Source organism: Lampetra fluviatilis, chromosome 17, assembly GCF_964198595.1.
Source record: "Lampetra fluviatilis chromosome 17, kcLamFluv1.1, whole genome shotgun sequence".
In the NCBI taxonomy this organism is placed as follows: Eukaryota; Metazoa; Chordata; class Hyperoartia; order Petromyzontiformes; family Petromyzontidae; genus Lampetra; species Lampetra fluviatilis.
Genome location: NC_136291.1, coordinates 4,512,142 through 4,524,214, shown reverse-complemented (window position 1 = coordinate 4,524,214; position 12,073 = coordinate 4,512,142). Strand labels below are relative to the sequence as shown.

At 40.1% G+C, this 12,073-nt stretch overlaps 1 protein-coding gene across 2 annotated transcripts in view; it reads right to left on the bottom strand.

Annotated features, from left to right (window-relative positions):
- LOC144936855 (teneurin-3-like) overlaps positions 1-12,073 on the bottom strand; it is a 473,986-nt gene that overhangs the window by 102,354 nt on the left and 359,559 nt on the right. The gene's annotated exons all lie outside the window — the stretch shown is intronic.

Sequence of the window (12,073 nt, the reverse complement as noted above, 5' to 3'; positions counted from 1 at the left end):
CAGTGACAAAAACATTCCAAATACAAAACATTTTTTGTTAGAATTGGTATAATTCTCCATTCAGTAATAAGTTCATTTACGTCGTTTTTATAATAAAACTCTATAGAATGAAAACACACATCTTGTGGAACTAATTTATAAAAAACGAATAACTTTACTGTATTCATGAAATATGTATTTTCTTAAATTAAGCTGGGTGATGCGATGGGAACAGGAAATTGCTCACAATCAGAATGTTGCAAGTTAAAATACCGGTCAGAGTCAACTCAACCATCCATTCATTCATCGAGGTTTCATTAAATGGGTACCACCTTGTGGAAAGTCAACAGCAATTTATTTGTGAGGATAGTCTCCCCCACTGCCGTGGCAATGTGGAATTTACGTTACTTTCTCAGTGTTGTAAACAGTAAAATGCACCACCCTACACTAGTTTAAGCAGGGAAATAATTCGCTTTAAAGTGAAATAATGGATATGCATACACACGCTGTGACAATTTTGACTTTTTTTAAACTTTGAATTTTTCGAATTGCATATTAAATTTCTAAAGACACTGCCGGTAACTGATTGCACCACCAGCTGCAGAGCAATCCATTTAGGAGACACGAAACCTCTGTCAAAGGCTTTCTCAATTCCCTACGCCAGGTGCGGCCAAAGACTTAAAGTGAAAGCTTTTGTTACGCAGCCATTCTTTAGTTGTGCCTTGGCGTGGGCAACTTTGAAAAATCCAAAATGGTTCAAAACAGCTTACGTCACTTTTTTATGATGGTGCGGCCAAATGCCTGTGCTCTCTCTGCTGTGCTTCTGGTTAGATCCGTTTGCTGTTTAAAAAAGGAGAAAAAAAACCCACAGACGGTCTGTAAACTTTGTGGAAAGTAAGCTCACTGCCTCATATAAAGTTGGTTCATGTCTCCAAGCTATAAGGACTTTTTAACTGCCCGCTTTAGTCCTCGGTAAAGTATACGATGTGGTGAAGGCGCAGCCCTGCAATTTCTTGCTCAGGTCACCGCTTGCGGAAGGGGCTCCACAAGAGGGAGCTCTATAGAGCCGACTCGTCCATGCTGGCCACACGTCCTGTAAAAGGTGCGAGTACCCACACTCTACCCCACCGATCGAATGTCCCTGATATGAAAACGTTGTTGCGGAGAGTATTTTAGATCGATTGTGAAGACTCAAAAAAATATATTCTTATGGAAGAAAAGGTGATGTAGCCTGTTTGTCAAAGTATTTATTTATTCATGAGTCAATTCTCCGAAGGCACTATTAATCATTTTTTTTATTAAGTGCTCCATGGACAGAAACTACACGCCTCTCCATGACATTTGTCTTTGTATGTCTTTGGGTGATGTGTTTTACTTTCTTGCAATTTGCACTACGATCATGTGTGTGTATTGTTTGTTGGTGTAACATTCTTCCCCGCCCCTACTGGACATCCGTTAAAAAGAGCTTTATAGCTCATCGGATTCCTCAAAGTGTAAATAAATATTCTTATTCTGATCTTATGTATACGGCTTTTATAAAAAAAAAAATATCCTAAATCATTCAAAGTAAGCACAACACACTCAAAACAAGAGTCAAGAGATTCCATATCTCTATTGCATCAACGGGCAGGTTGTTGCAAGTCTGTAGGGCAAAGAGGCAACAACGACAACAGATTGAAGCTCGTCACCATGCATGAGCCAGCTCCTGTTGACTCCCAAATGGTTAAAGAGCATTGCAATGAATTGCACGCATAGCTTGTAAGCCAATGCGTAGAAAACAATGTTATAACAATTTTATAATTGCACTAAAAATAGAATGGCAATCTAAGATTAATAATCCGTGTAATCAACTTTGGAGTAACATTTACTTTTGTATTTATATATATAAAAAAACGGTACATGTGTATGTTTCTGAGCAAAAAAACAAATCTCAAACCTAACCCTACCGATAACCTTCCCTACTTGACATCAGGAATACAATTCCTTTGATCCTGGGTCAAGCCCCAGGACAAAAAAGGCGAAGGAAAAAAAAGCATAGCATCTATACGGAATAAATATCAGTGGGGGGAAAAATAAACCTTTGCAAAATGAAACGTGGCCAACAGAGATTCATCACATTTTGTAGAGGCTGGTCAGATGAAATGTTTGTATTGGTTTTGGCCTCCTGTTATTCATCGTCAACACAAAATGATGACACCATTTGCTTACTGTTACAAAAATATGACGTTGAAGAAGAGGGAACATTTGACAAGATGATGGGGAGGGGAAAATGTCTGGCAATCTAGTTGGTGTCAGCCCATTCACTAAACATTGCAAAATCAGGAGAAAGATAAAATGAAAGTGTGTCCTGCGTTGTATTCTCAACGTAGTGTATAGTATAATCAGTCAACGGTAAAGAACCAATAAAATATACTAGCTGTACCCAGCGTAACATGCAACGATCCAGCAGATCTTAGTTAAACATTCACCCATTTATTTAAATTGTTTAACTTATATTTTTATAATCATAGATTTGTCGAAATACACAATCGTCATTTTCTGGGTTCTTTTCCGACACTACACTAGGTGAAGCAAACGATCTGACTCTTGACAGAGCAACGTATAATTGGAAGCCAACTGAGTTGTTGCAGACGTCCTTAGGCTTTTATTAAAATAAAATGTGCATTGAAAGATCTACAGCAGAAGACAACAGCACGTGAGGCTGCCATGAGAAAGACAACCATCAGGTGCTAATGATAGCCTCTGTGCTATGAGAATGGCGTGAATGCCGAATGCACTTGCACATTGAGATGGGGTAATTTAATATCTTTATACCAAGGAATCACTCGTGCTCGAGATATTTAGAACAAAATAAAAACTGTAATGGAACGGCTTGCTCAGTAAATAGCACCAATTGAATAGGATTGATCCACATTCCTGAACTTTAAACCCCAAGGACCGCAAATAAAAAATAATATTCACGAATAACGATAGTATTAAATGTGGTATAAAAGGAAGACTTTGTTCATGGTTTGGCAAAAAATATTAAACTCCACTTCATGTGTCATCAGGGTTAGCTTGAGTGTGGATTGATGATGCCGATGATCGCCATCGTCATCGGCATTATCAATCCACCGCTGAATAAAGGCCTCCAAAAGCCATCTCCGTCTTTCACAGCCCTGCCCAACACCTGGTGTCATCCCTCCCTTTGCTGCACACTCTATTGTTAGCCCTGACCACAGACCACCAATCTGTTGTATATTTCTTTTAAAAAAGAATAAGCTAATTACAAGATTAAAAAAAGTATCTATCCTAGAATGCCACACAGTCGTATGACTCTTTTTCAACAGGGTCCCGATTTGGATTTTTATTGTGTATGTTGTACTTCTTTTGCACCCTACATAGGCAACCATGCTTATTGGAGATGAAGGGGGAAGGACATCAAACTAAACACAAAAGGCAGCTCTAAATAAATTCGTTTTTAATCTATATTCAAAAGTACTTAGCTCCAGTGGCTTCCTAACGTCTGCAGGAAGAGAGTTCCAGACGGCCGCAGAAGCACATTTGAAAGCACGCGATGCAGTGACCTTCTTTGTTCAATGGCTAGCCAAATGTTTTCAGCCAATTAATGAACGTTCATACAAGTGGGAAACAACCGGGGTGCCTGGAAAAACCCCACGATCTTGAGGGGGCAACACTCCATTGCCGTACAGATGGAACCAGATGGCAATGAGTCCACTTGCTGTACTGCCTTCTCATGGAGAGCCAGGGTATGGCACCTCGACGCCCATGGGGTGTTTCAAAATATGTGTGCGATCTACCGACCCAAGCATCCACAATGTTCGATTACAGGTGTACACCACCATGTTACAGTCAACCATGCACGAGTCTTTTTAAAAGGGAAACCTGCGAAAGGTACAAAGGAAAAATGAATCATGTACAGTACGAATGTTGTGTAAGTGCAAAGAACGTAAGTGCATAAAAAAAAATGCATCCCACGTAATAAAGTGAAATCAAATGGAACACAAGGTAGGATAATTGTAAATATATAACGCTATATTTTGCAATAGGATTATAGGCAATGAAAAAGTTTACAAAACTAACGATGCATTACAAACTCGCTCTGAAACCACTGCTGGCAACTTAATATTATTTGATAATTTAAAACCCACATTTACAATTATGAGGGAACACACAATGTTTGCAACACATTATATATTTGGAGTGCACGCTCAGTGGAAAGATGCACAGAAATTTAAGTTGTGCAAAACTGCCAACATTTTCAAAACCTTCGCATGGAAGCTTTTGAGTTGACGCTGTAAATGATTTTGGATTCAATGCACCATTGTTTTTTTTACCGTCATCATCTTTGCAATGCGTCAGTCGTGGAAAAATTTACCTAAAATCTGACGCTCATAATAGTTTTATTGGATGAGGTCGTGTAATAAACGTGTCGTTAAAGCCTCCCCCACCGGACACAGCCAATTAATAAAAAGTGTCACGTGGATCCAACGGGTCCGAGTTTATTGACTTCTTCAGGTCCACCACTGGTGTCGTTGTTGGAGAACGAACTGACGAATTTGCATGGCTAACGACATTTCGCTGGAGATGAAATTCCAGCATCATCAGGTCATTAACAGGAGCTCAGATCTCGAGTGGCAAACTTATTTGTTTATACGCGTGAATTCTATTAAGACACTATTGTTCAATTTTTTTAGATGACGCTGGATGTAATCTCCAGCGAAACGTCGTTAGCCATTTAAGTGCTGAGTTTAATCTTAAATTTGGAGCTTTCGTGACTGCAGGAATTACTCTTTGGTTCTTTCGGTAAAGTCACGTATAAGGATAAAATAATACATTAAATAATAGCTGAGTTTAACTCTAACGCAACGGTGCTGCTAAAATCATTAAGCAAATTGGCACCTTTGATTCACGTGATAATGTGTCAGGTGGAGGGGTTTACGGGCGACTACCTAGGCCGAAAAAAAACAACAACAACGATGAGTCATAACATTGGTCGCAAAAGCCGACGAGCTTCGAAAGAGACACGCGCAGCGCTGTGGTGTTCGTCACAATACAAATAAAATAATAAGCAGGTCTCTCCTCGATTTAAAGCTTTCGTGACTGCAGGGATTCATCTTCTTGGTTCTTTTGGTAAAAAAAAAAAACATAAATCCTTTCGGAGTTTCTCTCAGAATATGGTCCTTGGAGACCAAGCCCCTCATCGTGGGGAAGTTTTCGGCTTTCACGAGCTCACTATGTATGGTTCTTTCGGTAAAGTCACGTAGAAGGGAAATAATAAAATAATAAAAAATAAATGTTTAATTTTTATTATTTTATTATTTCCCTTCTACGTGACTTTACCGAAAGAACCATACATAGTGAGCTCGTGAAAGCCGAAAACTTCCCCACGATGAGGGGCTTGGTCTCCAAGGACCATATTCTGAGAGAAACTCCGAAAGGATTTATGTTTTTTTTTTTATCCTGAGAAGGAATCCAACTTAATCCCTGTGAACGACCAAGAAAATGTATATCCTCCTTGTGCTCCCTGCGAGAGAGCTCAAGTGCAAAGTTGTATTTGAAAGAGGCAGGCGCATCTCGACAAAGCGCACAATCCAATTGCCTTATGTCTCTGGAGAACACACTCAGCGGCCAGTCAAGGTGCTTACGGTGGACGTAAGAGAAGTGGAAATGTTGAAACACATCGAGGGCTTCTTTACCTATTTCATACAAACAAAACATTTACGTAACGTTTTTTTTAGCAATGTCACGTTTTCTTATCATCTTTGAAGACAATGGTTTTAAAAGTCATGTTGACTGACCTTTCCCAAGGGCCCAAAATATATTGTAAATGCCTATTTTATACTTCCCGGTACAAATGTATTCAGAAAAGTCATCCAACAGTTAAAGAAATGTCGAAATTCAAATTCTCGATATTTTAAAAGAATATAAAAAAAAATTCATCTCAAGTGAAATACTATTTTTGTTGCATTTAAATAGAAAAGCTTCGAGTCACGCATGCGAAACATTAATTTTGAAAGTTTTATCAAAAACACGCGAAAAATATATGCACATAAATAATACAGATTAATCATAAGGCTATCGCGAATTTATGACTTTAAAGTGTAAATTCTCACACTGAATCGGCGCACAAGCATTTAGTGACAACTTTAATGAAGTGTAGCTCTTTGAACATTTTTTTAAAAATGTTTTATGTATGTGGTTTGTGCTAAACCCCGTGAAATATGTAATCTGTGTTATATGACAATGGGTTGTGATGAAAAATTACAAAGTTAAAACTTTTAGGCACTTGATAAGATATTTTCAAAGGAATACGATGATCCAGAACTTTTCACAAGAGCAAAGTAAAACGTTAAACAGACAAGTAAACCCATGACTTCTAAATATCTTAATATTGTTCGAATATTATTTTAGCGCTAGCCAATTATAGTCAATATTGATAACGGCAGTAATCGCGTGAATATTTGTTTTACATTTTCATGGGAAAACAAATTGAGTATCTCTTATATAAGGCCACATTTACATACAAAATCAAGTATATTTAATCAATCTATAGTATGTTTAGTGACTCTATGCAACCTAATTAGTTATACATTGTTCTGATTGTTGTATGTGGTCTAATTAGTGTTAAGCTTGCAGTGCAACCATGCATTGATTCATCAAATAATATCAATTCAATACATGCGTACTGAATTGCATATGTGAGACTGAGTGAGTATTCTTACCTGGATATGTGGTATGTCACCGGTTCTAACCACTAAACGCAGAAACGTCACCAAAATGCAAATTAAATAATTAATGATTGCTCAATTGAATCGCAAATCTGAATGATGGCAATTAATTAAATCGCTGGTACGGTGGTTTGGCTGCCAATGACTCATTGCATCTCTGGTTTTAAGCACCTCTTTATTGAATTGCAAATAAAGTGCAGCCTGGCAATTTCCTGCTCATGCCACAGAAGGCAGGACTTCCACGACGAGATCGAGCTCTGAGGTGCACCTCCAGAGGGCATCTGGTCTACTCTTGCTTGCAGGCGAGATGTCTTCTTGTAAGACGTCAGAATACCTGCAAATTACTTCACCACACTAGAGTTGACAATCAGCTAACTTTCAATTTAAAGCTTTCGTGACTGCAGGGATTCATCTTCTTGGTTCTTTCGGTAAAGTCACGTAGAAGGGAGATAATAAAATAATAAAAATAAAACATAATAAAATCATTCTCACGACGTTTCGGCCACAACGCAAGCAGCCGTCCTCAGGTGAAGAACAGGTCTGTCGGAAAGACAGCAATTTGTATTATTTTATTATGTCCCTTCTACGTGACTTTACCGAAAGAACCAAGAAGATGAATCAGCTAACTGTGGTCTACCTATTTACACTGCTGGTGAGACAGGCAAGGGGATTTAATGGGAGACCGAACCTACGACCTCTGGATTGCAAGACCAGTGTGCTAACCATTAAACACAACGGACTTGCACCCGTCGTATGTTCGGTCTAATAATAATTTACATTCATAAGGAGAAGCCCATTAAACTACGGTAGCATGTGTTTAGTGTGCTGTCCTTTCCGCACACCTCCGATTAGCATGGTTGGCTACGTACGGTGCGAAAGAAGTTCAATATACATATTTAAAAAAACAGGTTTTTTAGCGACGAATATTTATGTTGGAGCACTACTAGCCCATACGATCCAGGTATCCCAGCTGGTTTTAAGTGGAACACATTGCCACGTGTTGTAGGGAGACAGAGAGAAAGACTGCGGCTCAGCGTGACCTTCTGGACGGGATCTCTGTGGAGGTCAACAGTGGCAGGAGGGAAGCCTTGATGGGAGATGGGTAAGCTCCACCTTTGCATGGCTTTGAACATCATAATTATTTCTGACTGTTGTTTTTCGTGGACACGACACGATGAACATTTAGTGTCAGTCACACCAAATAGAATTCTGCACAATGGCAAGGTAACGATGCATAATAACCGTAGATTTAGGCATGTATACTTTAAGACATGTCAGTTGTAGTCTTTGAAATGTATGACATTCATCGCACTTTTGTTTTCAAATATAATTTGCCACGATTGTTACCTAATTGTGAAATTACCATAATCTGAAAATGAACACTTTCAACAACCGACGCCATAAATGAGAATAAAAAAACATCATGAAGCTAAAAGAAGTGAAATTAACTTTGGTGCAGGGGGACTTCCAATACCTCCCTTCAGTAGTGCATGGTTTGATGACAATAGCAGCAAGCATTGTCATTTAAAGACTAAAACTGAAAATTTGTGAAGCTGAAAATAAATATAAATCAGTTTCATACAGTTTGAGCGTATTTAATATGTTGCCTGTCAAATTCCGTCATGCCCCTCAAAAACGAAATTAATAAATGTCATCCAACAATTACATTGCACGTCACTTCATTATTTTACAAAGGCAAAGCAAAACATTTTGACGTACGCATTCCGCTTTCATCGCAGGGTCGCGAGAGGTGGCGGTGGCTTGTTGAGGCTTTCATCAGAGGTCGCAACCGGGTACCCGATACCCGTACCCTACCCGATACCCGGCTACCCGTACCCGGCCGGGTACGGGTACGGGTAGCCGTTTGCGACCCTGGTGCGGCCGGGTACAGGTAGGCCGTGAGTCACTGATGAGTAAACGTTTGTCACTCATTTCGGGTAGGGTAGGGGTACGGGTAGGGAACGGGTACCCGTACCCGGCCGGGTACGGGTACGGGTACCCATATGCGACCCTGGTGCGGCCGGGTACGGGGACGGGTAAGGAATCAAAACCCGTTTGCGACCTCTGGCTTTAATCCAGCAGTGGATTGACCATGGCTGTTGATGATGATGAGTATATTTATATTCAAAATGCTGCTGCTAAGCTGAATTCGCGGTACGCTTGGATGCTGTGTGTGCTTGTGCTATGTCCCTTTTGGGTGTGTGTTCAGGGCCAATTTAAACTTGGTATTCACCGTGTACTATATTTGCATCTTAATATGTTTTGACATCTACGCCTTATTTTATAATTTACATTTTGAAACAATATTGCTCAATACTTTTTATGTTTTAGAAGGCAATTTGTGACAACCCGTGTGCAAAACAGTGTCAAATGCATTTAATTTTTTAGTGTTTTGATTTTTTCAACCCCATTACATTTATGTAGGAATTATAAACTGCTCATTAACATAAAATAGTATTTGATCTACTTGGGAATGGGATGCTGAATATATAAATCTCACCGAAACACTGTCATTAAGATTACATTTTCCAAGTGTAAAAAAAAAAATCAGAGAAAATGGTAATTGCAATCGTTTATAATTCATCTTCTGAAGGACAAAAACAATACGTGAATAAAATAAGTAAAGGACAATCCTTTACGAAAATTACACGCAAAATTAAGAGGGAAAGACATGCCATGCCACATTTTACGGGTGATATGCAGACGCAAATTCTCAATGTCCGCAGGCAAGTCAATCTGTAGTGCCAAGAGTCCCCGAGTCTTTGAATGGAATCACATTCCCGTCGCTCAGCATGGTGCGGGGAGCATTAGCCCTTATTTTTCTATTTCTTTCAGCTTTGCAAACAGGATTAAAAACTCAAACATTTTTGCTTACACAAAAATCCATTATCTCTGTCCTGAAAAAAGCAAACAAACAGACACACAGAGACACACACGCACGTGCGTCAGAGGCCCTCACATTCTCTGGCCGAGTTGTGTGTGTGCTCACAAAACAGTTGAAATGTTGCGTTTATGATCGCAATTCATGTTTTTGATGATTTTATTTTTTATACTTGCAAGCTCTAGATGCAATTCTACGAACGTGACAAAACAAGCCCATTTTCCCAAAGGACTCGCCAAATCGAAAATACATTCTGTAAAAAAAACAACCTTATTCTGTACCGTTAGGCCGTCCGAATGTGAAATATTGTGTTGCTTTGTACGACGTACAAAATAGCCAATCTATGGCAGTCAACCAAAAAGAATGCCTTGAATGGCTGTGAAAGCTCAAATATAATCATCATGATTTAAACCTTGAAGACCACTATAATAACAACAACTGCCAAACATCATACTATATAATACAATGATCTCTGTGGCCTTTATAAAGGCAGAACTTTGTGATATTTTGGTCACGGAAAAAAATGGTCAAGAACACTGACCTCAACCGTCAAAAAGGTCACAACAGGGCAGCACTATTTGTTATTAAAACATCAGCTGACATGACAAAGGGATGCCTTGTAAAGGAAACTGCATTTGCCGAAATAAATAAATATCATCATGGACGGAGTTGGTGCTTCCCCCCCCTCCCCCCAATACAATCTGCACTTGTCAAAAATATACTTTTAGAGGCAAGATTAAATATGAGAAACTATGAATTCCCACCAAAAATCGACCACTCAGCATCAGATTTGTAAATATTCACTCAATCTCTATATCATATATTTACTCAACGTATCTTGCCTTCATACCTCTCTGCTAAGAAGGTAGTTTTAATGACGCGTGTGTTTGATTTTTTTTGTTATGTGTGCTTGTGTCCCACTGCCAATGCAGTATCACACATTTATGTTGAATGTTGTTGGAAATAGAGCCCGTTAACTGTGCTTGCATTGCACCCCGCTTGCTGTGTGTGCTCGTGTTTGCAGAGACTGACAGCTACAGCTCAATCGGCGAGCGCAAGGCATGAAGTGAAATAAGTTGGAGTGCATATCCAGCAGAGTAAATGACCCAAAGCCAAAGCACGTGTTAAATTTACATTTCTACCAATGCCAGTTAAAGTCAGATACCAAAATGTTTACTGATTTGCATTAACTACTGTCATGGTGTAACGGTTCGCATACCGAATTTCAGTTTGCGAATGAATGACTCTGATGCATGGAGCCAAGCTCAGTGTCACTCCAAAACCAGGTTAAGGAGGTGGGGCCTCTAAGAAAGAGAACGGCCTTCAAGAAAGAGGCGGAGGCCTTGAAGTGTCCCTAAATGGTCGGTGTAGATCAAAAGCTGCGAATGTGCAACAGTGATGGCCGCATTGGAGAAACGACGTCTGGCAGTGGCCGTGGCCCTGGTCCTTGGTGTAGTGACGAGGCCGCGCTGCCGTGGAGAGCTCTACCATGCGCTGCAGTGCAGGGTGACGGGTGAGAAGAAAGATACGGTGGGGGCGACAGCAAGCGAGGCGCAGTGACACAGGCAGGCAATATTGTCGCTGACCCTGCTGGCGATGGGAAGTTAGTGGAGGCAGTGGAGGGAGGCGATGGAATCTAGTCGAGGATCACAGATGCCGAGGATGACGTGAACGAGAATGTATTGCAAGCATTGGAGTTTCTTGGTCGAACAATGATGGAGCTGTAACAGTCGAGGCCCAGGCCTTACTTTGCTGCAGGGAAAGGGTATTGTCGATTTCGGAGGTGATAAGTGGACGTAAATGATGGAGGGCACTGAGGTTTTAGTTGTCAAGGTCTGACGATGTGGTTGACGTAGACGTCAAAGGAAAATGTTGAGTCGGGAGTGTCAACGAGGAACTTGATGTGGTCGGAGAATTTGATAGTGGAGCCAGCGAATAGTATGCCAGAAAGGGAGCGTGGGTGTGGTGTGACTCTCTCTGATGCCGATCAGAGTGGCTTCGAAATTTAGAAGCATTCTAGAAAAGACCACTACAGCAAGACGGCAGTATGCTCGGCAAGTCTCTAAAGTTCAGAGGTGTTGGTGGAATCGACAGAATCAATAAGCACGCATTCGGTTGCAAGTTATTAATTTGATAACAACTATTATACCTTACATGAGATCTACAGTTCAGTATGTCAAGTAATTTCAGTGCTGCACGTACGCAACGTTAAAGTGATGCGTTATTTAAGTTGGAAAGGCATTCCGGATGATTCATCTGCGTTTGTTTGCTGAGGCAGGCAACACTTCTTCCAAAATAATCTCTGTGCCCAAACACGTAAAATATGTGGAGTGATGGAACTGCAAAGCCATGGCAAATGGGAAAAAGTCACCGAAATGAATATCTGGTACGCAAATGTTTAATATTTGATCAATATTGGACAAATGTTGCTGTGTAAGTTACAACCATGTCTACGTGATAACTGCTGTCTGACGGCATCATT